Source organism: Bos indicus, chromosome 1, assembly GCF_029378745.1.
Source record: "Bos indicus isolate NIAB-ARS_2022 breed Sahiwal x Tharparkar chromosome 1, NIAB-ARS_B.indTharparkar_mat_pri_1.0, whole genome shotgun sequence".
NCBI classification, from domain to species: Eukaryota; Metazoa; Chordata; class Mammalia; order Artiodactyla; family Bovidae; genus Bos; species Bos indicus.
In genome coordinates this window covers 1,408,490-1,432,035 of record NC_091760.1, presented here as the reverse complement: position 1 = coordinate 1,432,035, position 23,546 = coordinate 1,408,490, and the positions used below count along the sequence as shown (strand labels likewise).

The 23,546-nt window shown below is 38.3% G+C and overlaps 1 pseudogene; it reads right to left on the bottom strand.

Moving 5' to 3' along the window:
* Window positions 1-17,619: 17,619 nt before the first annotated feature.
* Window positions 17,620-23,546, bottom strand: part of LOC109577400 (coiled-coil domain-containing protein 3-like) — a 106,189-nt pseudogene continuing 100,262 nt past the window's right edge.

The following is a 23,546-nucleotide window of genomic DNA, read 5'->3' as shown; positions in this document are numbered from 1 at the left end:
ATTAAAAAAGTAATCAGTACTAAATTGTGTTCTGAGGTTGGTGGGAATGCAAACTAGTACAGCCACTATGGAGAACAGTGTGGAGATTCCTTAAAAAACTGGAAATAGAACTGCCTTATGACCCAGCAATCCCACTGCTGGGCATACACACTGAGGAAACCAGAATTGAAAGAGACACGTGTACCCCAGTGTTCATCGCAGCACTGTTTATAATAGCCAGGACATGGAAGCAACCTAGATGTCCATCAGCAGATGAATGGATAAGAAAGCTGTGGTACATATACACAATGGAGTATTACTCAGTCATTAAAAAGAATACATTTGAGTCAGTTCTAATGAGGTGGATGAAACTGGAGCCTATTATACAGAGTGAAGTAAGCCAGAAAGAAAAACACCAATACAGTATACTAATGCATATATATGGAATTTAGAAAGATGGTAACAGTAACCCTGTATCCGAGACAGCAAAAGAGACACTGATGTATAGAACAGTCTTTTGGACTCTGTGGGAGAGGGAGAGGGTGGGATGATTTGGGAGAATGACATTGAAACATGTATAATATCATATATGAAACGAGTCGCCAGTCCAGGTTCAATGCACGATACTAGATGCTTGGGGCTGGTGCACTGGAACGACCCAGAGGGACGGTAAGGGGAGGGAGGAGGGAGGAGGGTTCAGGATGGGGAACACGTGTATACCTGTGGCAGATGCATGTTGATATATGGCAAAACCAATACAATATTGTAAAGTTAAAAAATAAAATTAAATTAAATTTTAAAAAGTGAATAATTAAGAAACTTGAAATTTAAAATAAATAGTTGAATAGATGGTTCATTGCTCTGTTTGGAAGATGCTTCATACTGTACCCTACTCTTGGAGAATGCTGAGGCATGTTAGCATAAAGGCTTTTAGAAATTCCAGAGTACTCAATTTTGTATTCTGTATCTGTTTGACATAGACCACTTATTTCATAGCTATTTTTGAAACACTGCTCTTCAGAAGACATTGAATAATGACAGAGATGTGCAAAGAGCTATAGGAACACAGGAGAAAGAACTTAACCTAAACAGGGGTGGGGGAAACGGGGTCTTTGGGGGAAAAATAGTATCTGAGCTACATTTAAAAGTCAGATAGTTAACCCCAGGAAACAGAACCAGGGAAATGAAGTGTACATTCCAGACAGAGGAGGACAATTAGAAAAGCTTCAGTAGGAAATAACACTGGGTCTCTAAAAGTCTCTATCTTTTGCCATTAAAGAAACTTCCCATTGTGTCTGCTGACACCTTTCCACAAGTCACATCACTATCTTCTGTGACAACCAGGCATTAAGCTAAAGAAGCTGGTGAGAGTTAGGAAGCCACTGAAAAGAATAGCATCATCAAATTCAAATTTTAAAGGTTACTCTGGCACCTGTGTGGAAGATAAAAGGGAATAAGAATGGAGGCAGAGAGAATAGTATGATGCAGTGGTAACACAGATGACTAAGTGAAAACAGGATAACCAGGTTTCTGGCTTAGGTGAGCAGGAGGAGAGACAGCTTGGAAGAAATTCAGAAGTAGCAGAGGAAGAGTAGTCAGATTCAACTAGCAATGGAGAAATGATTACCTGTGTGGTAACTTTTATTTTAAAGCAGGTATGGATCAATACTACTATGTGGAAAATTAACTACAGAGAGCGCTTGACTGCTACTATCTATTTAGGAAAAGTATTCTTAAATTGTAACATGCTTTATTGTGTCATATACTCTACAATTGTAACTTTTAATCACTGGTTATAGATTATATGACAATGTACCAAATTAAAATTCCCTTAATTATGGGACTGTTTGATATACATAATTTTTAAGTTCACTGTTAGGAGTTCAAATTTATAGAGTCAAAATATTGACATTTTGTAGGTTTCTGTAGCTTCAATAAGCTGTTATAGCAGATTCTCGTATGATTTTTTATTGCAACAAGTTAAGGTGATTTTCTTTCACAAGGAAGTTTTATTCTTACATATCTTTAAGAGTTAGATAATGTACATGACAGAAGGCAATTGCTTGTAGGGAGTGACTGACTGCAAACTGGTAAAATAGAGAACAGCAGCCCCAGTAAACAGGACAGCTGCTCTTAAGCTCAAAGCAAATCTTGCTATGTGGGAAACATTGCCAGATCTTTCTATTTTGAAAGAAAAATTGGAGGGGATAAAGTCTGTATGAGAAATCTTTGTATTTGCCTTTGTATTGGTGGCTAAACTTTGCTGTGAACCTACAACTACTCTAAATAATAAAATCTATTTAAAAAAATACAAAAATAAATTGTGTTCTGAGTGATACAGTGTTTTCAACCAAAACTACATATATAAAGATTCTGAGAGCTGAAGTTCAGGTACTGATAGATTCTTGTAGTCTCATCATTACAGTCTTCTGGATATTACCCATTAGTTACCTTTGTGCATAAATTGAGTGTTGAAAGTAGTCATTGGTGATCTTAGTTTGTCTCCAGACTGAGAAAGGGGAGCAATACGCTGTTTTGCAGAGAGGGTCTTTTTTATACCTCTTTCCTTGGATAAGCCTCCTGTGAGATAGCATTCACCAAGCTATCCCTCCACTTATGTCAATTCAACTTACCATCCTATGATTCCAGTACATTTTTTAAACAATAGATTTAATAAAGTTGCTCAGCAATAAGAGAATATTAGTGAGTCAAATAGTTTTTTTGTACACTTTTTATGTACTTGTATCACTCTATAACTGTGTCATCATAGCACGTAAAATTGTAGAGGCAGTGAATAAATACTTTCATATACAAAATAAATTCATAAATAAATAAGAATAAACATAAAACCATGTGTTGTAATTAAAACCTCAATAGATGCAAGTTCCTTTCCTTTCTTGTTCACCTATTATCTATTTTGATATTTATATTGCTGGGCTTCAGAATGCCATTCAAAAACACTTATTGAATAAATGAATGAGGACCCCTTGCATTAGTAAGCAAAGGAGTCCTTGTAAATTTACCAAATACACTAGCAAGAAGCCCTTCCTTTGTTTCACTTTATTCTAGTATATTTACTGTGCCTTCCAGATGGTAAAGAACCTACCTGCCAATGCAGGAGAAATGAGATGTGGGCTTGATCCCTTAATGGGGAAGATTCCCTGGAGGAGGGCATGGCAACCCACTCTAGTATTCTTGCCTGGAGAATCCCATGGACAGTCAAGCCTGGTGGGCTTTAGTCCATGGGGTCGTTAAGAGTCAGGCACAACTGAAGCGACTTAGCACAGATGTGTATTCAGTGTAAAAGAAATACGTCTCTGTTTCGTGCCTCCAGACTTAGTTGAATGAGTAACAGACACAGGGATCATAGGGATTGACAGAACTTCATGCATAGTCTATTCCTTATAATTCTGCCCCAATAATATCACTAAGTAACCTTAGAATCATGTGTACTAGATTGCTATTACACTTCAGAGACTGGTTATCATCCTGTGGATGTTCTATTTTGCCAATATTGCAGAGAACAGATACGGTGCTCTTCACAGATGCACAGAAACTCATGATTAGAAGTTGGGGATGAAGAACCTGGGTCTTCTTTAAAGGTCACTGGAAAACACAACTCCACCTCTTGAGGTGTTCCTAGCATGAGCCTTTTGCTGTTGTCGTTTTTAGTCACAAAGTTGTGTGTGACACTATTGTAGCCCGCCAGGCTCCTCTGTCCATGGGATTTCCCCGGCAAGAATACTGGAGTGGGTTACCATTTCCTTCTCCAGGGGATCTTCCCTACCAAGGGATTAAACCCACGTCATTTGCATTATTAGGCTGATTCTTTACCAGTGAGCCATTACCTCAGTTAATATTTAAAAAAAAGGAAAAAGCCCAATTGCTATCTTTTAAATGAAAGAGAAAGTTATCATTTTAAGTATTGGTATACAGGAAGATAAGAAACAAACACAAGGTAATGTTTAGAATTGATTATATTTGCAATGATTGATTTGGCTCCCTGTGTATCTGCGATGTGTACTGGAACTTTATTCTAAACAGAATTTTAGTAGTAGTCATCAAAATATGGCTTTTCCAGTTGTCATGTACAGAGGTAAGAATTGTACCATAAAGAAGGCTGGGTCCAAAGAATCGGTGTTTTTGAACTGTGGTGTTGGAGAAGACTTTTGAGAGTTCCTTGAACAGCAAGGAGATCAAATCAGTCAATCCTAAAAGAAATCAACCCTGAATATTCATTGGAAAGATTGGTGCTAAAGCTGAAGCTCCAATATGTTGGTTACCTGATCCAAAGAGCCAAATGTTTGGGAAAGACCTTGAATTTGGGAACGACTGAAGGCAGGAGGAAAAGGGTACAACAGAGAATGAGATGGCTGGATGGCATTGCCGACTCAATAGACATGAGTTTGAGAAAACTCTGGGACATGATGAAAGACAGGGAAGCCTGGCGTGCTGCAGCCTATGGGGCTGCAAAGAGTTAGACACGACTTAGTGAGTGAACAACAAAATTTGCCATGAGACGTTGGGACCAGATGCCATGATCTTAGTGTTTTGAATGTTGAGTTGTAAGCCAGCTTTTTCACTCTCCTCTTTCACCTTCATCAAGAAGCTCTTTAGTTCCTCTTCACTTTCTGCCATCAGAGTCGTATCATCTGCACATCTAAGGTTGTTGATACTTCTGGCAAATTTGATTCCAGCTTGTGATTCATCCAGCCCAGCATTCTGCATATAAGTTAAATAAACAGGATGACAATATACAGCCTTGTCATACCCCTTTCCCAATTTTGAACCAGTCATTTGTTCTATGTACAGTTCTAACTGTTGCTTCTTGACTCATATACAATTTTCTCAGGAGACAGATAAAGTGATCTGGTACTCCCATCTGTTAAAGAAAGTAAATAAATAGTCTTGTTTAGGCTTCAGAGACAAAGCAGAGCAGGCCTGTGACCTTGCTTCTAACCTACCTGGGCACTGCCCTGACTGGGAGTGACCGCTGTGAGTGCAAGACTTGCAGCCCCATAGATAAGATGAGGGAAGAATCCTGAGATAGTTGAGCCCCTGGAGGGGGCCTGGCCAACCAAGCCCCAGGCTTTGCCACGTTCCAAGTTTTCCATGGCAAAGCCAACAGCATTATCTTGAAACCAGGCTTGCAATTTGGTCCCAGATTGATGAATGTATCCGTTTGAGTCTGTCCTGGGATTATAAGTCGAAATCAGGACAGTCTTTGAAGTCTCACCCACAGAGCAGAGTGGAGGTACTGCCTGGGACCCTTTCCCAGTTGGGACTCCAGATGTCTGTGACATGGAAACTCCCAGCGCTGTTTAAGTCTGGATGTTGGTCAAAACCCAGTTTGGTGATGTATCCTCTGCTCTGTTAATGTTAGTATCTTGAAAGTAAGCTAGATAATTGTCTATTAAATATCTGCATTATATAATTGTGTATAATGAGTGGGTTACTTTGTTAACAAATCCTTTGAACCTGAGAAGGAAATGAAAACTTTTGGCAAAAACAACAACAATAAACTTTTGGCAAAATACCATCACTTCTAAGATTTTTCCACAGATTTTTGTGATCCATAGTCAAAGACTGTAGTACAGCCAGTGAAGCAGAAGCAGATGTTTTTTTGAAATTCCCTTGCTTTCTCCATGACCCACCTATTTTCTTTTATAACTTCAAATAATGGATTTTTTCCCCTCAGTATATTTTATATATCAGTACCTCTTAATTATTGTCCAAACCCCTTCCACATTCAATGTACTTTGTTAAAAACCTATTAAAGATAGTCATGCCTATTAAAAATAAGCTTATTTGTGTTATGTAAAATTGGATTCTCTGGCCATCATTTACATATAAGGTGCTGAGGTGCTTAGTCACTCAGTAGTGTCTGACTTTTGCTGAGCCCATGGACTATAGGCCACGAGGTTCTTCTGTCCATGTAATTCTCCAGGCAAAAATACTGGATTTCCTTCTTCAGGAGATCTTTCTAACCAGGGACTGAACCTTAGTCTCCTTCATTGCAGATGGATTCTTTACCATCTACCCACTGTATGTTTAAGGAAAAAAAGATAGACTTTACTTTGTTCCTTTAACTTTTTATCTAATGACACTGTATTAATGCCTTTACATATGATAAGGAAACCAGGGTTTTTTGCATTTGTTTCTGTTTATTTTTGTTTTAACATAATGATTAAGATGTGAGAGAGGTGAGTATTCAATCTGGATTTTTTAAAGTTGGGGTACAGTTGCTTTACAATGTTGTGTTAGTTCTGCTGTGCATCAAACAAATCACCTATGTGTGTGCATATATCACCACCCCCCCCACCCCTCCACCACCGCCCCCATCGACCCTGACCCTCCGCTCTGGGATGGCACCCCTCTAGGTCACCACAGGGCACCACATCAAACTCCCTGTGCTGTACAGCAGGCTCCAACTCGCTGTTTTACATAAGGTTGCACAATCATATAAGGCTTCATAACTCCCTCAGGAACGAGCCCTGAAATGAGATGGCAAAAATTCACAGCACCAGGTCATGAGTGGTGTCTTCAGGATCCATCTTTATCCACTTCAGAGGCAGGTCATCCATGGTTTCAGATCTCACTACACATCCCATCATCATATCATGTTTGGAGTTCTTTGCCCGTAGGACTGGTCATTCAGGACCCTGCATTCATTCTTTGTCCGAGTTGAGCAGAGGTCTCTTCACAGTGATCTATGTTAGGCACACCATTCCCAAATCAGTCCAAATGCCTGCTGCTGCTGCTGGTAAGTCGCGTCAGTCGTGTCCGACTCTGTGCTACCCCATAGACGGAAGCCCACCAGGGCCCCCTGTCCCTGGGATTCTCCAGGCAAGACACTGGAGTGGGTTGCCATTTCCCTCTCCAATGCATGAAAGTGAAAAATGGAAGTGAAGTTGCTCAGTCGCATCCGACTCTTAGCGACCCCATGGACTGTAGCCCACCAGGCTCCTCTGTCCATGGGATTTCCCAGGCAAGAGTACTGGAGTGGGGTGCCACTGCCTTCTCCCCCAAATGCCTGAAACAACACTAATGATGCAATTCCCTGGTTGCACCTCAACAAGAAGTAATTTGGCTAATAAATCCGTAATTCTCTGGTCCTGCCCCAAGGGCCATGGTTGAAATGGCACATTTAGCTGCAAAGGAAACAATGTCTATCTTTTGTGACGAACTCACACACTTAGGACATTTCTGGTTCCATATTTAGGACAAGACACTTGATTCTCATCATAAGGCTACCATTCCATTCTTCCCCACGGAAAGCCAGCATTACCCACACCTTACCTTCACAGTGATCTGTATTGGCAAAATTTTACTTTTAATTTCTATTTTATATTGGGTTAGAGTTGATTAACATTTTGTCTTAGTTTCAGTTGTACAGAAAAGTGATTTGTAATACAAGTCCATGTATCTATTCTTTTTCAGATTATTGTCCCATATAGGTTATTGCAGAGTACTGACTTCCCTATACTATAGAGTAAGATCTTGTGGATTATCTACTTTATATCTAGTAGTGTGTTTATGTTGATTCCAACCTTCTAACTTATCCCTTCCTCTGAAAAAACTACTGTTAAAGATAGTTTCCACTGCAATAAATGCAACTCTGATGTAATTTATTACACAGCATACATTTTCAATACTGAAGGCTTTCTTCTCTCTTGCTAGTTCACCCTCTCCCTGACTACTCAACTTCAACTTTGAGTTTAACACTTTCTTTATATTGTGCAGTCCAATTTCCTCTCTGAGTCATTTGTCAGCCTCTCATTGCATGGCCTCCTTCAGTAACCGTGTGTAATGAGATTGTAACTTAGGTCAATTTTTTGCTCACAGTTCTTTCTTTCTACTCTGCAATTGGTATCCCCACAAATAAGCAAAACCAGGGATGGTAGTTAGGTTATATACAGAATAATAGAAGCCATGAGCTCATACTGGTAGAAAGATAGTTAGCAGAGTTTGTTGAATCAAAATTGTAAGAGCTCTCATTGATTTGATAAGTATGTGGTTCTTTCTTCAGAGGCAGCAAATTTAGCTTAGCTTGAAAACCTCTCTAGAAATAAGCTATGAACTGGAGAAGCAGTTTCAACAAAATTGTGTATGTATGAACACTCAATTTACAGTAACTGTAACCTTAAAGAAATCACTTCCTCCATGGGCCTCATTTTCCACTGGTCAAAAGAGAGTTATGAATGCAATAATCACTACTGAATATTCCAGCTACCATGTGCTGTATCTATGTCGATATGCATCTATCAATAATTTCTATTTGGGATAATTTAAAAAGTATAACAGAAGGATGGGGTTCTCTCTCTCTGTCTTTCTCTCTCTCACTCTATATATAATATATATAATATACATATAATATATATAATATAGATAATCTACATATATAATACATATTATATATAGTATATAATATTAATATATTATAAATATATTAAATATATTATATATAATATATATAACATTAATATTTATAAATAATATATATATTATTTATATATGGCCAAATTTGCCATATATGTGTGTATATACATAATATTATATATAATAATATATATAATGATATATATTATATATAATATACAATAATATGATATAACATGTATATTTTATAATATATATAATACATGTAATATATATTACAATAATATATAATAATATAATACATATTATATATAATCTATATAACATACATATATAAATGTATATTATATACTATATATAATATACATTTATAATATGTAAATTATACACATATAATATGTATATAATATTTTATATATAATATATAAAATAACATGTATATAATATTATATACATTATATAAATATATTATATATTATATAAATATATTATATAAATAAATATTATAAATATATAAATATATATTTATATATATTATTAAATATTTATGCTGCTACTGCTAAATCACTTCAGTCATGTCCGACTCTGTGTGACCCCATAGATGGCAGCCAACCAGGCTCCCCCATCCCTGGGATTCTCCAGGCAAGAACACTAGAGTGGGTTGCCATTTCCTACTCGAGTGCATGAAAGTGAAAAGTGAAAGCGAAGTCACTCAGTCGTGTCTGACTCTTCGTGACCCCATGGACTGCGGCCTACCAGGCTCCTCCGCCCATGGGATTTTCCAGGCAAGAGTACTGGAATGGGGTGCCATTGCCTTCTCCGAAATATATATATATATTTAATATATATATACAATATAATATATCCAGCCCAACGTTTCTCATGATATAAATATATATGTATAATATATTATATTATAATATATATAATATATGCATAATATATGTATATATATTTATATATAATATATAATATAATATCTAATATATGTATAATATGAGGAGTACATTAAGGCTGTATATTGTCACCCCGTTTATTTAACTTATATGCAGAGCACATCATGAGAAATGCTGGACTGGAAGAAACACAAGCTGGAATCAAGATTGCCGGGAGAAATATCAATAACCTCAGATACGCAGATGACACCACCCTTATGGCAGAAAGTGAAGAGGAACTCAGAAGCCTCTTGATGAAAGTGAAAATGGAGAGTGAAAAAGTTGGCTTAAAGCTCAACATTCAGAAAATGAAGATCATGGCATCTGGTCCCATCACTTCTTGGGAAATAGATGGGGAAACAGTGGAAACAGTGTCAGACTTTATTTTTCTGGGCTCCAAAATCACTACAGATGGTGACTGCAGCCATGAAATTAAAAGGTGCTTACTCCTTGGAAGGAAAGTTATGACCAACCTAGATAGCATATTCAAAAGCAGAGACATTACTCTTCCAACAGAGGTTCGTCTAGTCAAGTCTATGGTTTTTCCTGTGGTCATGTATGGATGTGAGGGTTGGACTGTGAAGAAGGCTGAGTGCCGAAGAATTGATGCTTTTGAACTGTGGTGTTGGAGAAGAGTCTTGAGAGTCCCTTGGACTGCAAGGAGATCCAACCAGTCCATTCTGAAGGAGATCAACCCTGGGATTTCTTTGGAAGGAATGATGCTAAAGCTGAAAATACAGTACTTTGGCCACCTCATGCGAAGAGTTGACTCATTGGAAAAGACTCTGATGCTGGGAGAGATTGGGGGCAAGAGGAGAAAGGGACAACAGAGGATGAGATGGCTGGATGGCATCAGTGACTTGATGGACGTGAGTCTGAGTGAATTCCGGGAGTTGGTGATGGACAGGGAGGACTGGCGTACTGTGATTCATGAGGTCGCAAAGAGTCAGATATGACTGAGCGAAGGATCTGATCAGATCAGATCAGATCACTCGAGATATATATAATTATATATGTATAATACATATATATTATATGTATACATATGTGTAATATGTATAATTGTATACATATTATACATATATATATAATATGTATAATGTGTATATATCACACATATACAATGTATAATATGTATAATTAAATAATTATAAATACAATATATAATATATTATATATTTAATAATATAATATATTAAATATATTATATACTAAATATACATATATATTTAATATATATGTAATTTACATGTAATATAAAACATGTATATTACATATATATTAAATATATGTAAATAATATATAATATATTTAAGATATATATTATTAAATATATAATTATATATAATATATATTATATTATATATATTATATTTATAATTATAGATATATTTATACAGATAATTTATAATTATATAGATATAATTATATATATAATATATATTATATTATTATACATTATATATTATTTTGTGTATATTTATTATATATTATATATTGTTATAATATTTATTATATTGTTATATATTATATATAAATATAATATATATTATATTATATATACATGTATTATGAAGACACTGAAGTTGAACGGTTCTATGAAGACCTACAAGACCATTTAGAACTAACACCCAAAAAAGATGTCCTTTTCATTATAGGGGACTGGAATGCAAAAGTAGGAAGTCAAGAAACACCTGGAGTAACAGGCAAATTTGGCCTTGGAATACGGAATGAAGCAGGGCAAAGACTAATAGAGTTTTGCCAAGAAAATGCACTCGTCACAACAAACATCCTCTTCCAACAACACAAGAGAAGACTTTATACATGGACATGACCAGATGGTCAACACCGAAATCAGATTGATTATACTCTTTGCAGCCAAAGGAGAAGCTCTATACAGTCAGCCAAAACAAGACCAGGAGCTGACTGTGGCTCAGACCCTGAACTCCTTATTGCCAAATTCAGACTTAAATTGAAGAAAGTAGGGAAAACCACTAGACCATTCAGGTATGACCTAAATCAAATCCCTTATGATTATACAGTGGAAGTGAGAAATAGATTTACGGGCCTAGATCTGATAGATAGAGTGCTTGATGAACTATGGAATGAGGTTCGTGACATTGTACAGGAGACAGGGATCAAGACCATCCCCATAGAAAAGAAATGCAAAAAAGCAAATGGCTGTCTGGGGAGGTCTTCCAAATAGCTGTGAAAAGAAGAGAAGCGAAAAGCAAAGGAGAAAAGGAAAGATATAAACATCTGAATGCAGAGTTCCAAAGAATAGCAAGACGATATAAGAAAGCCTTCTTCAGTGATCAATGCAAAGAAATAGAGAAAAACAACAGAATGGGAAAGACTAGGGATCTCTTCAAGAAAATCAGAGATACCAAAGGAACATTTCATGCAAAGATGGGCTCGATAAAGGACAGAAATGGTATGGACCTAACAGAAGTAGAAGATATAAAGAAGAGGTGGCAAGAATACACAGAAGAACTGTACAAAAAAGATCTTCACGACCCAGATAATTACGATGGTGTGATCACTGACCTAGAGCCAGACATCCTGGAATGTGAAGTCAAGTGGGCCTTAGAAAGCATCACTACAAACAAAGCTAGTGGAGGTGATGGAATTCCAGTTGAGCTATTCCAAATCCTGAAAGATGATGCTGTGAAAGTGCTGCACTCAATATGCCAGCAAATTTGGGAAACTCAGCAGTGGCCACAGGACTGGAAAAGGGCAGTTTTCATTCCAGTCCCAAAGAAAGGCAATGCCAAAGAATGCTCAAACTACCGCACAATTGCACTCATCTCACACGCTAGTAAAGTAATGCTCAAAATTCTCCAAGCCAGGCTTCAGCAATATGTGAACCGTGAACTTCCTGATGTTCAAGCTGGTTTTAGAAAAGGCAGAGGAACCAGAGATCAAATTGCCAACATCTGCTGGATCATAGAAAAAGCAAGAGAGTTCCAGAAAAACATCTATTTCTGCTTTATTGACTATGCCAAAGCCTTTGACTGTGTGGATCACAATAAACTTTGGAAACTTCTGAAAGAGATGGGAATACCAGACTACCTGATCTGCTTCTTGAGAAATTTGTATGCAGGTCAGGAAGCAACAGTTAGAACTGGACATGGAACAACAGACTGGTTCCAAATAGGAAAAGAAGTACGTCAAGGCTGTATATTGTCACCCTGCTTATTTAACTTATATGCAGAGTACATCATGAGAAACGCTGGACTGGAAGAAACACAAGCTGGCATCAAGATTGCTGGAAGAAATATGAATAACCTCAGATATGCAGATGACACCACCCTTATGGCAGAAAGTGAAGAGGAACTCAAAAGCCTCTTAATGAAAGTGAAAGTGGAGAGTAAAAAAGTTGGCTTAAAGCTCAACATTCAGAAAATGAAGATCATGGCATCTGGTCCCACCACTTCATGGGAAATAGATGGGGAAACAGTGGAAACAGTGTCAGACTTTATTTTTCTGGGCTCCAAAATCACTACAGACGGTCTGCAGCCATGAAATTTAAAGATGCTTACTCCTTGGAAGGAAAGTTATGACCAACCTAGATAGCATATTCAAAAGCAGAGACATTACTTTGCCAACAAAGGTTCGTCTAGTCAAGGCTATGGTTTTTCCTGTGGTCATGTATGGATGTGAGAGTTGGACTGTGAAGAAGGCTGAGCGCCAAAGAATTGATGCTTTTGAACTGTGGTGTTGGAGAAGACTCTTGAGAGTCCCTTGGACTGCAAGGAGATCCAACCAGTCCATTCTGAAGGAGATCAGCCCTGGGATTTCTTTGGAAGGAATGATGCTAAAGCTGAAACTCCAGTATTTTGGCCACCTCATGCGAAGCGTTGACTCATTGGAAAAGACTCTGATGCTGGGAGGGATTGGGGGCAGGAGGAGAAGGGGACGACAGAGGATGAGATGGCTGGATGGCATCACTGACTCGATGGACGTGAGTCTGAGTGAACTCTGGGAGTTGGTGATGGACAGGGAGGCCTGGTGTGCTGCAATTCATGGGGTCACAAAGAGTTGGACATGACTGAGTGACTGATCTGATCTGATCTGATCTGATAGTTGATTGACAAAGTTGTATTAGTTACAGGTGTACAGCAAAGTGATTCATATCACTTTTTTTGCATATGTTTGTTGTTATTTAATCACTAAGTCACATGTGACTCTTTTATTATCCCATGGACCATAGCCATGCTTCTTTGTCCATGGGATTTCCCAGGCAAATATACTGGAGTGGGCTGCCATTTCCTTTTTCAGGGGATCTTTCTGACCCAGTGATTAAACCAGTGTCTCCTGCTAAGCCCATATTTATATATATATTTATATATACTGGTGACCAAGTAGGTAAAGAATCTGCCTGCCAATGAAGGAAAAAACAATTAATTTAGCACACACTTGCATTCCCAACACCATTTTCTGCTGTTTAAGACAAAGCATTTGGTTTTCATCACCCTCAGGCTGTCATTTCCTTCTTCCCCATTGGACGACCGCATTTGCCAAGGCCTATGTCACCACTGATCTGCATAGACAGAACCCTCTCTGTAGTGTAGTTTCCACTGCCATGGGTGAGCCGAGGGCTCGCTTTATAGATAGTGCACCGTCCACTGTACGAGGCTCCCCTCTGCCCCATCTGGAGTAATGGGGGTGCACTGACTGCTCCTCCGACTTGTCTGTAAAGCAAACACAGAAAGGTTCTTCTATATTTCTTTATGTGGCTTCACATAAATAATCTGGCCACTCTCTTACCTGCAAATTGTAAGAATTCGTGTGAATTTTTCATTCATTTATAATTTTTTTGTGCTTCATTTTACTGTGTATGTGTTCACTCAGTTGTGTCATTTCATTTGTCCTATTCTTCGTGATCCCATGGACTGTAACCCACAAGGCTCCTCTGTCCATTGGATTATCCAAACAAGGATCCTGGAGTGGGTTGCCATTTCCTCCTCCAGAGGATCTTCCCAACCCAAAGATCGAACCCCTGTCTCCTGTGGCTCCTGTATTGGCAAGCGGACTCTTTATCACTGAGCTACCAAGGAAGCCCATACACACACACACATACACAGAGGCAACATTGCTGTAAATCTCATTTCAATACTTCGATCACGCCATGAAATTTTCAATCTCCCATCAATTTCTTATTTTTTTTTCCTGTTTTGTCTCTCGTTCAGTATTCCATTTGCCAAATTCTTCATATGGAGTTCCATGTATCCTCCCTTTCTCTGTTTTGTATCCAGAACACCAGCTGACACACATACATAGAGTAAATGTTTGTATTAAGATTATCAGGTCAATTCTGACCTTGGATGGCCAAAATTCCACTTGAATGTGATGCACAGACAACACATATTGGAGTCAATTTCATTCATCATTGACTTTCTCATGTGGTGAAATTAAATGTCTGCTGTCATATCCATAAACAAGAAATGTCACAACTATCCATGATTTCTGGCCTCCAAATGTGAATGAGGGCTCCCAAAACTGCGCGCCAGCAGCTGCTGCCACCCGCACAGGTGTTTGCTGAGAGCTCAGGGAATGCAAGCAGCAGCCATCTGCCACATCGGCCACGCCTTAAGGTGAGCGAGGAATTAAGGATGCAAACAATCAGGAGACAGAATTTGGCCCAGATAGCAAGCTCTGGGAGTTGGTGATGGACAGGGAAGCCTGGCATGCTGCAGTCCATGGGGTGTGGACAGGACTGAGTAACTGAACTGAACTGAGCTGAATTACATATGAAAGGAATGAATTCAGTGAGCCCAGAGGCTTGCATCTTTCCATATGTAGAAGAAAAATTAACTCCTTAACTTGATATCTGATTTTCTCTACCTCACAATAATCTCTGATGTTCCGATTCTCTGTCCCCTTGGTTGCAAACTTGTGTATAGCCTGACTCCGCCTCCTGCCTCCTTGAGTGGTTTTCTCATGGCTACTGATGCTGCCTCCTAGTCTCAAAGTCCTTAACATTCCCATCAAGTGAAATGTCTCCTTACAGGTTGTAACTATATTATTTTTTAGTTAACAATGTTTACTTAAAGACCTTCTAATTCTCAATTCGTGTATGGATATATTTGGCTTCATTTCAGTTCACCACTGTTCTGTCACATAGAACTTCTATTAATTGATAAATTGCTTTGAACAAGTCAAATCAGATAGCAACTATCATCCTCCAATTTTATGTATAACAATCTACCATTTTGAAAGTCATAATATATTTTTGCTCGAGATGTTCTTAAGATATAGAAAAACACATTACATCATTTCCTTTGTGTGTACTCGACTCCTCTGTAGAACTCTAATTGCTCAGGTAAGTTTTCCCATTGGGATTTGGATATCAGAGTGTGTGATCCTATTTTACACATAGAAACTGATGTTTTGAGGATAAACATACTTAGGGTAATACAGGTTTTAAATTCTGAAAATGTACCTAACAAAAACAACAGCAGAAACAAAAACCTAATGTTTGACACATGATAGTGTTAAAGAATCTGCCTGCCCATGCAGGAGACATGGGTTTGATCTCTGTATCAGGAATATCCCCTGGAGAAGGAAATAGCAACCCACTCCGGGATTCTTGCCTGGGAAACTGCAAGGACAGAGAAGCCTGGTGGGCTACAGTCCACAGGGTCGCAAAAGAGCAGGACAAGACTTTGCAACTAAACAACAACAGCAGCCAACCTTAAAACAAACCTCACCATTACTGGACTCTGACTAGGAATCAGAATGAACACTGTGCTCGTTATATATTATTTATTTTTAAGAATGGATGGAGCTATATATCAATTACAGCTGAACTGATTTTTTAATATTATTTGTCCTATCTTATGGTAATGCATTGATCCCAACAACTGTCAATACACAAGTAAAAGGCTTCAGGCAGATAAGAGGGCTGACTTTAAGGGAGAAGGAAAAAAATGTTTTAAAAAATAATGATATTACTCAGCCATTAAAAATAATGGAGCAGTGCCATTTGCAGCAGCATGGATGGCCCTAGAGAGTGTCATACTGAGTGAAGTAATTCAGACAGAGAAGGAGAAATATCATATGACATCCTTTATATGCAGAACCTAAGAAGAGTTGATACAATGAACTTATAAAAACAGAAAGAGACTTATAGACTCAAGAGAATGACCTTATGGTTACCAGTGGAAAAGAGTAGGGGGAGGAGAATGGGACCTGGGGGTGAGCATGCACACACTGCTGTAGTAAAAATGGACAATCAGCAAGGACCTACTGGATAGCACAGGGAGCTCTGTGCAATGTTACGTGGCTGCCTGGATGGATGAAAGTTTGAGGGGGAATGGACACGTGCATGTGTATGGCTGAGTCCTTCTCTGTTCACCTAAAACTACCACAACATTGTTTGTTAATCAGATATACCTCAATACAAAATAAAAAAGCTTAAAGAAATTAAAATAAAAGGAAAAAAAAAAGTGACCAAGGACTTCCCTGGCAGGTGAGCACATTGAGTTTTGGGGAAATAACTATATTATTTACAGTAATCTTCTAAGCTCCACCATTTCTAACATTTCCATTTCTGGGAAGGTAGTGTTTATTGAAGAATGTCCAGTGTACAGAATGTCCAAACTTTGGACCTGTTCTTTGATTGCAAAGCTATGCAGACCTGGACTATTCACTGGGCTGAAATCATCAATTCTTCTAAATAAAACTGAGAGTTGATCAGCACTGTTTAAAGAGCTGTGAGAATTAAATTAGATGAGAAAGTTTACTTTGAAAATTATGAGATGCAAATGTATTAATGTCAGATACACACATTTACCCAGAATTTGCCTAATCTACCTAGAAACAATGCAGATGCAGAAACGAACAGATGCAGAAAAATAGGTGTTGAACAATGCAGAATCTACAATTATTATTGTGTTTGTAGTTCATTTTCTGTACCCCAAAAATAGCTTCACAGATAGTTGTGCTTATTAACTCTAAATGTATACACAGTTTTAATAAGACATTTAGTTTTGTTAAGAACTTGGAACAAAAGATAGGACAGGAGGTTAAGATTTTAGTAATGTGCTTAGATTATGTTCTGAGACAGAGAATATGAGATGACAATGAAAATGTTTTCAAATCTGAAGTTATTTAAATACTGAGTTTGTAAGAGCCATGAATAATGTAAATTGTTAAAGAAAAATATATATGTGTATATAACATATATGCACACATGTTTAACTTTAACTTTTATAGGCAGGAACAGTGAGATACAGGAAGGCCTGGCACGCTGCAGTCCCTGGAGTCCTAAAGAATCAAACACTTATTTAACGACCGAGCAACAATAACAATGCATATAGCATTACAGGCATCAAAGGTTTTACTTACTTTGTTCAATACGTAATAAGTTATGAAATGTACATAACATAATTCAAAGAACCACAATATCGTAAATCAGGAATTCACAAATAGACTGACAAATAGATGTAAAGCTGGATTTTTACCATCAGTGGGGAGAGAAATCAATTATCTCTATCCTGGGCAAAATGTGCCTGTCTATAGACAAGTGTCACTTGCATTGCTATGGGTTATCTACAATTTACAGAGCTGTGGACTAAAGCAATGACAAGGAAGTACAGAGATAACATAGAGAGGTGGGTAGTTGAGCATTTATAACATCTTTTATCATTTTAATCAAAGGGGCCATCCAATATTCCTGAATATTATTGAATAGCCTAGATGAATTTAATAAATATGCAAGCATTTGGATTTCTCTAGTTGTATTTCATAGCTTGGATTTCAGATAACATAAAGTAGATATATGGAATTCTGCAGAATTACTGTGTTGCCAACTTTAGAACAGTGAATGAACAAGATGGTGAAGATATTGAGCCTAGAAGGAAATTTAATACGATTTGATGCTGCTGCTGCTGCTGCTGCTAAGTCGCTTCAGTCGTGTCCGATTCTGTGCGACCCCATAGACGGCAGCCCACCAAGCTCCCCCGTCCCTGGGATTCTCCAGGAAAGAACACTGGAGTGGGTTGCCATTTCCTTCTCCAATGCATGAAAGTGAAAAGTGAAAGTGAAGTCGCTCAGTCGTGTCCGACTCTTAGCCACCCCATGGACTACAGGCTACCAGGCTCCTCTATCCATGGGATTTTCCAGGCAAAAGTACTGGAGTGGGGTACCATTGCCTTCTCCGATTTGAGGAGGAAGGCACTGTCCTCTTCATTTTATAGGTGATGAAGCTGAAATTCTGTGATTACTTGGCCTGCTGAAGACTTTATAACTGCTAAGTGGCAGAGTTAGGATTTAGTTACTTATATAACTAGTTCTGAATCTTACCTCCTTCTATTTCATCAGTGTATTTCAAGAAACTTTAGTTTCTTTAGTCCTCAGAGGCAAATTCTCATCTCAAGGTGAGAAATAAAGAACTTCTACTCCTCTACATGTATAAGGCTTCAACTGAAATAGAAATGTATCTATTTGTTGTGTTAACAAAAATACCACAAAGGAAAAGAGAGGCTAGTTACTCAGTTTGCTATGTATCAATGTAACTAACCCCAATCACTTGAAGTTGGTGACAGATGAAAGAGTTGATAAAAGTAAGAAATTCAGAGTTCACCCGCTGGTTTGATGGTGTCTCATTTAATGAGGGGAAAAAAAAAAAAAAATATATATATATAGCTTTAAGAAATAGAAGTATAAACAATCAATTCAATTAAATAAACTATCTCAGGGAATTCCCTGGCCATCCAGTGGTTAGGACTTTGTGCTTTCAATATAAAGTAGATGGATTCCATTGCTCATAGGGAACTAAGGTCCTGCAAGCTACATGTCTCTGCCAAACATTAAAAAAAAAAAAAAAAAGCAATTAACTAATTAAAAAAAAAGTATTTCAGTTGAAAAGCTATGCTTATACTAAATTTACTTTATTTATGCCCAAGTGTTATGATGGTGCCAAGTGGATTTAGAATTACTATTCTAACTACTTTAATTATTTTCCTTCGTAGCTTCTCTTCAGATTATCATCAACATCCCCATTGGTACCCTGCTGAAATCCCAACCTCCAGGAACCCTGCAGAGAATGCAGGTGGAGAACAGCTCTGTGAAGACACAGTTCTTTCTCTTGGGAGTCAGTGACCACCCAGAACTGCAGAGTGTTCTTTTTGCTGTGTTTCTTTCCGTCTACTCTGTTACCCTGATGGGCAACCTTAGGATGATTTTATTAATCACAATCAGTCCTCACTTGCACACCCCTATATACTTTTTTCTCCACATTTTATCTTTCATAGATGCTTGCTACTCTTCAGTCATTGCCCCCAAGTTACTTGTGGACTTAATTTCTGATAAGAAGACCATTTCTCACAATGGCTGTGCTGCACAGTTTTATTTCTTCTGCTGTTTGGTGGACACAGAGCCTTTTCTCTTTACTGTCATGGCTTATGACCAGTACATAGCTATCTGCAACCCCCTGCTTTACACTGTTATTATGTCCAAGAAGATTTGCTGCCAGCTTGCAATTGGAGCGTTTTTAGGGGGCACCATGAGCTCAGTGATTCACACCACTAATACCTTTCACCTGTCTTTCTGCTCCAGTGAAATTAACCATTACTTTTGTGACATCTCCCCTCTCTTCTCTCTGTCCTGCACTGACACCTACATCCATGACATTGTACTGGTGGTCTTTGCTAGTTTAGTGGAAGCCCTCTGCCTTCTAACAGTTCTCTTCTCTTATATCCTCATCATAGCACCCATTCTTAAAGCACAATCTGCTGACGGAAGAAGAAAAGGATTCTCTACTTGTGCATCCCATCTGATTGTGGTCTCTATCAACAATGGTACCCTGATCTTCATTTATTTGCATCCCAGTGCTTGCCATTTACTGGATATTGATAAAGTGACCTCTGTGTTCTATGCATTCATTATACCTATGCTGAACCGCTTGATTTACAGTCTGAGGAACAAAGATGTGAAAAACGCTTTTAGGAAAATGATTAGCAGGAAATTTCTTTCTTAAGAAAGGATGAAACTGAGGCTGACAACTTTTCTGCCCTGTTTCTTGACCTTTGGTTTTAACTAATGGAAAAGTCAGTTTAGTATGGGTGCTCCCTAATTCTACAGGCAATGAAGCCTCAACTATAAAATTGGGCCAGAGGCTAATGTTAGAGCCAGGCCTTGTTACATATGTCTAATTCTTTATCATTTTAAGGTTTTTTTTTTTTTTTTCACACTCATTCGTTGTTGGTGGAAGTTTAGTCTTCTTTATGGAAGATAATTTGCTATTATTTGAATGAAATATATAACTCACCTGGAATTTGAAAATTAAATATGCAGGTATCATTTAAACCAGTAATTCTAGCAATTGAACCTGCAAAAGTTTACCACTTTCAAAGTATTCATTGCATCAGAGCTTATAATCAGTTCAGTTCAGTTCATTTGTTTAGTTGTGTACTACTCTTTGCAATCCCATGGACCACAGCATGCCAGGCTTCCCTGTCCATCACCAACTCCCGGAGCTTGCTCAAACTCATGACCATTGTGTAGGTGATGCCATCCAACCATCTCATCCTCTGTCGTCCCATCTCTTCCTGCCTTTAATCTTTCTCAGCATGAGGGTCTTTTCCAATGAGTCAGTTCTTCATGTCAGGTGTCCAAAGTATTGGAGTTTCAGCTTCAGCATCAGTCCTTTCAAAGAATATTCAGGGCTGATTTCCTTTAGGATTGACTCGTTGGGTCTCCTTGCAGTCCAAGGGACTCTCAAGAGTCTTCTCCAACACTACAGTTCAAAAGCATCAAATCTTCAGAGCTCAGTTTTCTTTACTGTCCAACTCTCACATCCATACCTGACTACTGGAAAAACCACGGCTTTGTTAGCAAAGTAATTTCTCTGCTTTTTAATATGCTGTCTAGGCTGGTCATAGCTTTTCTTCAAAGAAACAAGTATCTTTTAATTTCATGGCTGCAGCCATCATCTGCAGTGATTTTGGAGCCCCCCAAAATAAAGTCAGCCACTGTTTCCACTGTTTCCCCATCTATTTGCGAAGAAGTGATGGGACCTGATGCCATGATCTTAGTTTTCTGAATGTTGAGTTTTAAGTCAACTTTTTCACTCTCCTCGTTCACTTTCATCAAGAGGCTCTTTAGTTCTTCTTCACTTTCTGCCATAAGGGTGGTATCATCTGCGTATCTGAGGTTGTTGATATTTCTCCCAGCACTCTTGATCCCAGCTTGTGCTTCATCCAGCTCAGCATTTCTCATGATGTACTCTGCATATAAGTTAAATAAGCAGGGTGTCAATATACAACCTTGATGTATTCTTTCCCTGTTGGAACCAGTCTGTTGTTCCATGTCTGGTTCTAACTGTTGCTTCTTAACCTGCATACAGATTTCTCAGGAGGCAGTTAAGGTGGTCTACTATTGAATTTATTCATTATTTTTTTTTAATTGGAACCCTTGCATCTTTATCACATTATCTTCCCCAGTGCATATAATGAGTAAAATTTTATGAAATAAAAGTAATTTTATTAGTGAGAATTTCCTGGCTGTCCAGTGGTTAAGACTCTGCTTTTTCATTGCAGGGGGTTCAGGTTCAATCCTTGGTTGCAAAACTAAGATCCCAAAAGCCATGAGACACAGTCAAAAAAAATTTCTTTTTATATTGACTGTTTTTAATTCAGATTATATGCTCATAATAGACAGCAACTGTTTCTTTCTCTTGCAGTTTTTAGCTCATTCTTCAGAAGGGTACCATATTACGCACATGCCTATTTAAAGATAACTGCCATATGACCAGCAATCCCACTGGTGGGCATACACACCAAGGAAACCAGAATTGAAAGAGATACGTGTACCCCAATGTCCATCTCAGCACTGTTTATAATAGCCAGGACATGGAAGCAACCTAGTTGTCCATCAGCAGATGAATGGATAAGAAAGCTGTGGTACATATACACAATGGAGTATTACTCAGCCATTAAAAAGAATACAATGGAATCAGTTCTAATGAGGTGGATGAAACTGGAGCCTATTATACAGAGTGAAGTAAGCCAGAAAGAAAAACATCAATACAGTATGCTGCTGCTACTGCTAAGTCGCTTCAGTCATGTCCGACTCTGTGTGACCCTAGAAACGGCCGCCCACCAGGCTCCCCTGTCCCTGGGATTCTCCAGGCAAGAACACTGGTGTGGGTCGCCATTTCCTTCTCCAATGCATGAAAGTGAAAAGTGAAAGTGAAGTCGCCCAGTTGTGTCCGACTCTTAGCGACCCCATGGACTGCAGCCTACCAGGCTCCTCCATCCATGGAATTTTCCAGGCAAGAGTACTGGAGTGGGGTGCCATTGCCTTCTCTGCCAATACAGTATAATAACACATATATATGGAATTTAGAAAGATGGTAACAATGACCCTATATGCGAGACAGCAAAAGAGATACAGGTGTATAGAAAAGTCTTTTGGACTCTGTGGGAGAGGGAGAGGGTGGAATGATTTGGGAAAATAAACATGTATACTATCATATGTGAAACGAATCACCAGTTCAGGTTCAATGCATGATACAGGGTGCTCGGGGCTGGTGCACTGGGATGACCCAGAGGGATGGGATGGGGAGGGAGGTGGGAGGCGGGTTCAGGATGGGAAACACATGTACACCTGTGGCAGATTCATGTCAATGTATGGCAAAACCACTACAATATTGTAATTAGCCTCCAACTAAAAGAAATAAATTTATATTTAAAAAAATTAAAAAAAAGATATTGTGAATATGTGGATTTTAAAAAAATAAGGCAGCCTGGAAATATCAACTTCATCAAAGTCTGGCTTGTAAAATATTTTCTCAAAAATATATACAGTCTGAAATCCCTTTGAAAGGTTGTTGTTGAATCACGCGAAGACACGGGGATTCTTGGCCCCCGGAGGAGAAAAATTCAATCCGGGGCCAGAGATGAGGCTTGATCGCTCAGAGCTTTTGGGTAATAAAGTTTTATTAAAGTATAAAGGAGATAGAGAAAGCTTCTGACATAGGCATCAGAAGGGGGCAGAAGAGTACCCCTCTGCTAATCTTCAGCTGAATGTTATATAGTCACTAGCAGTCTGTTAATGAAAGAAAGGAATGTCTTAAAATTCAGAATGGCTCCAGGCCCCTCACCCATAAGATGCATTTTGGGATAATCTTGGCACCAAATGGTTTATCCTGGGCCATAAAATGATTAACTTGAATCTTGAAGAAGGGCAGACCACCATACAAATAGTTTCATTTACATAGATTAGGGGAACTATATCTGAGTATAA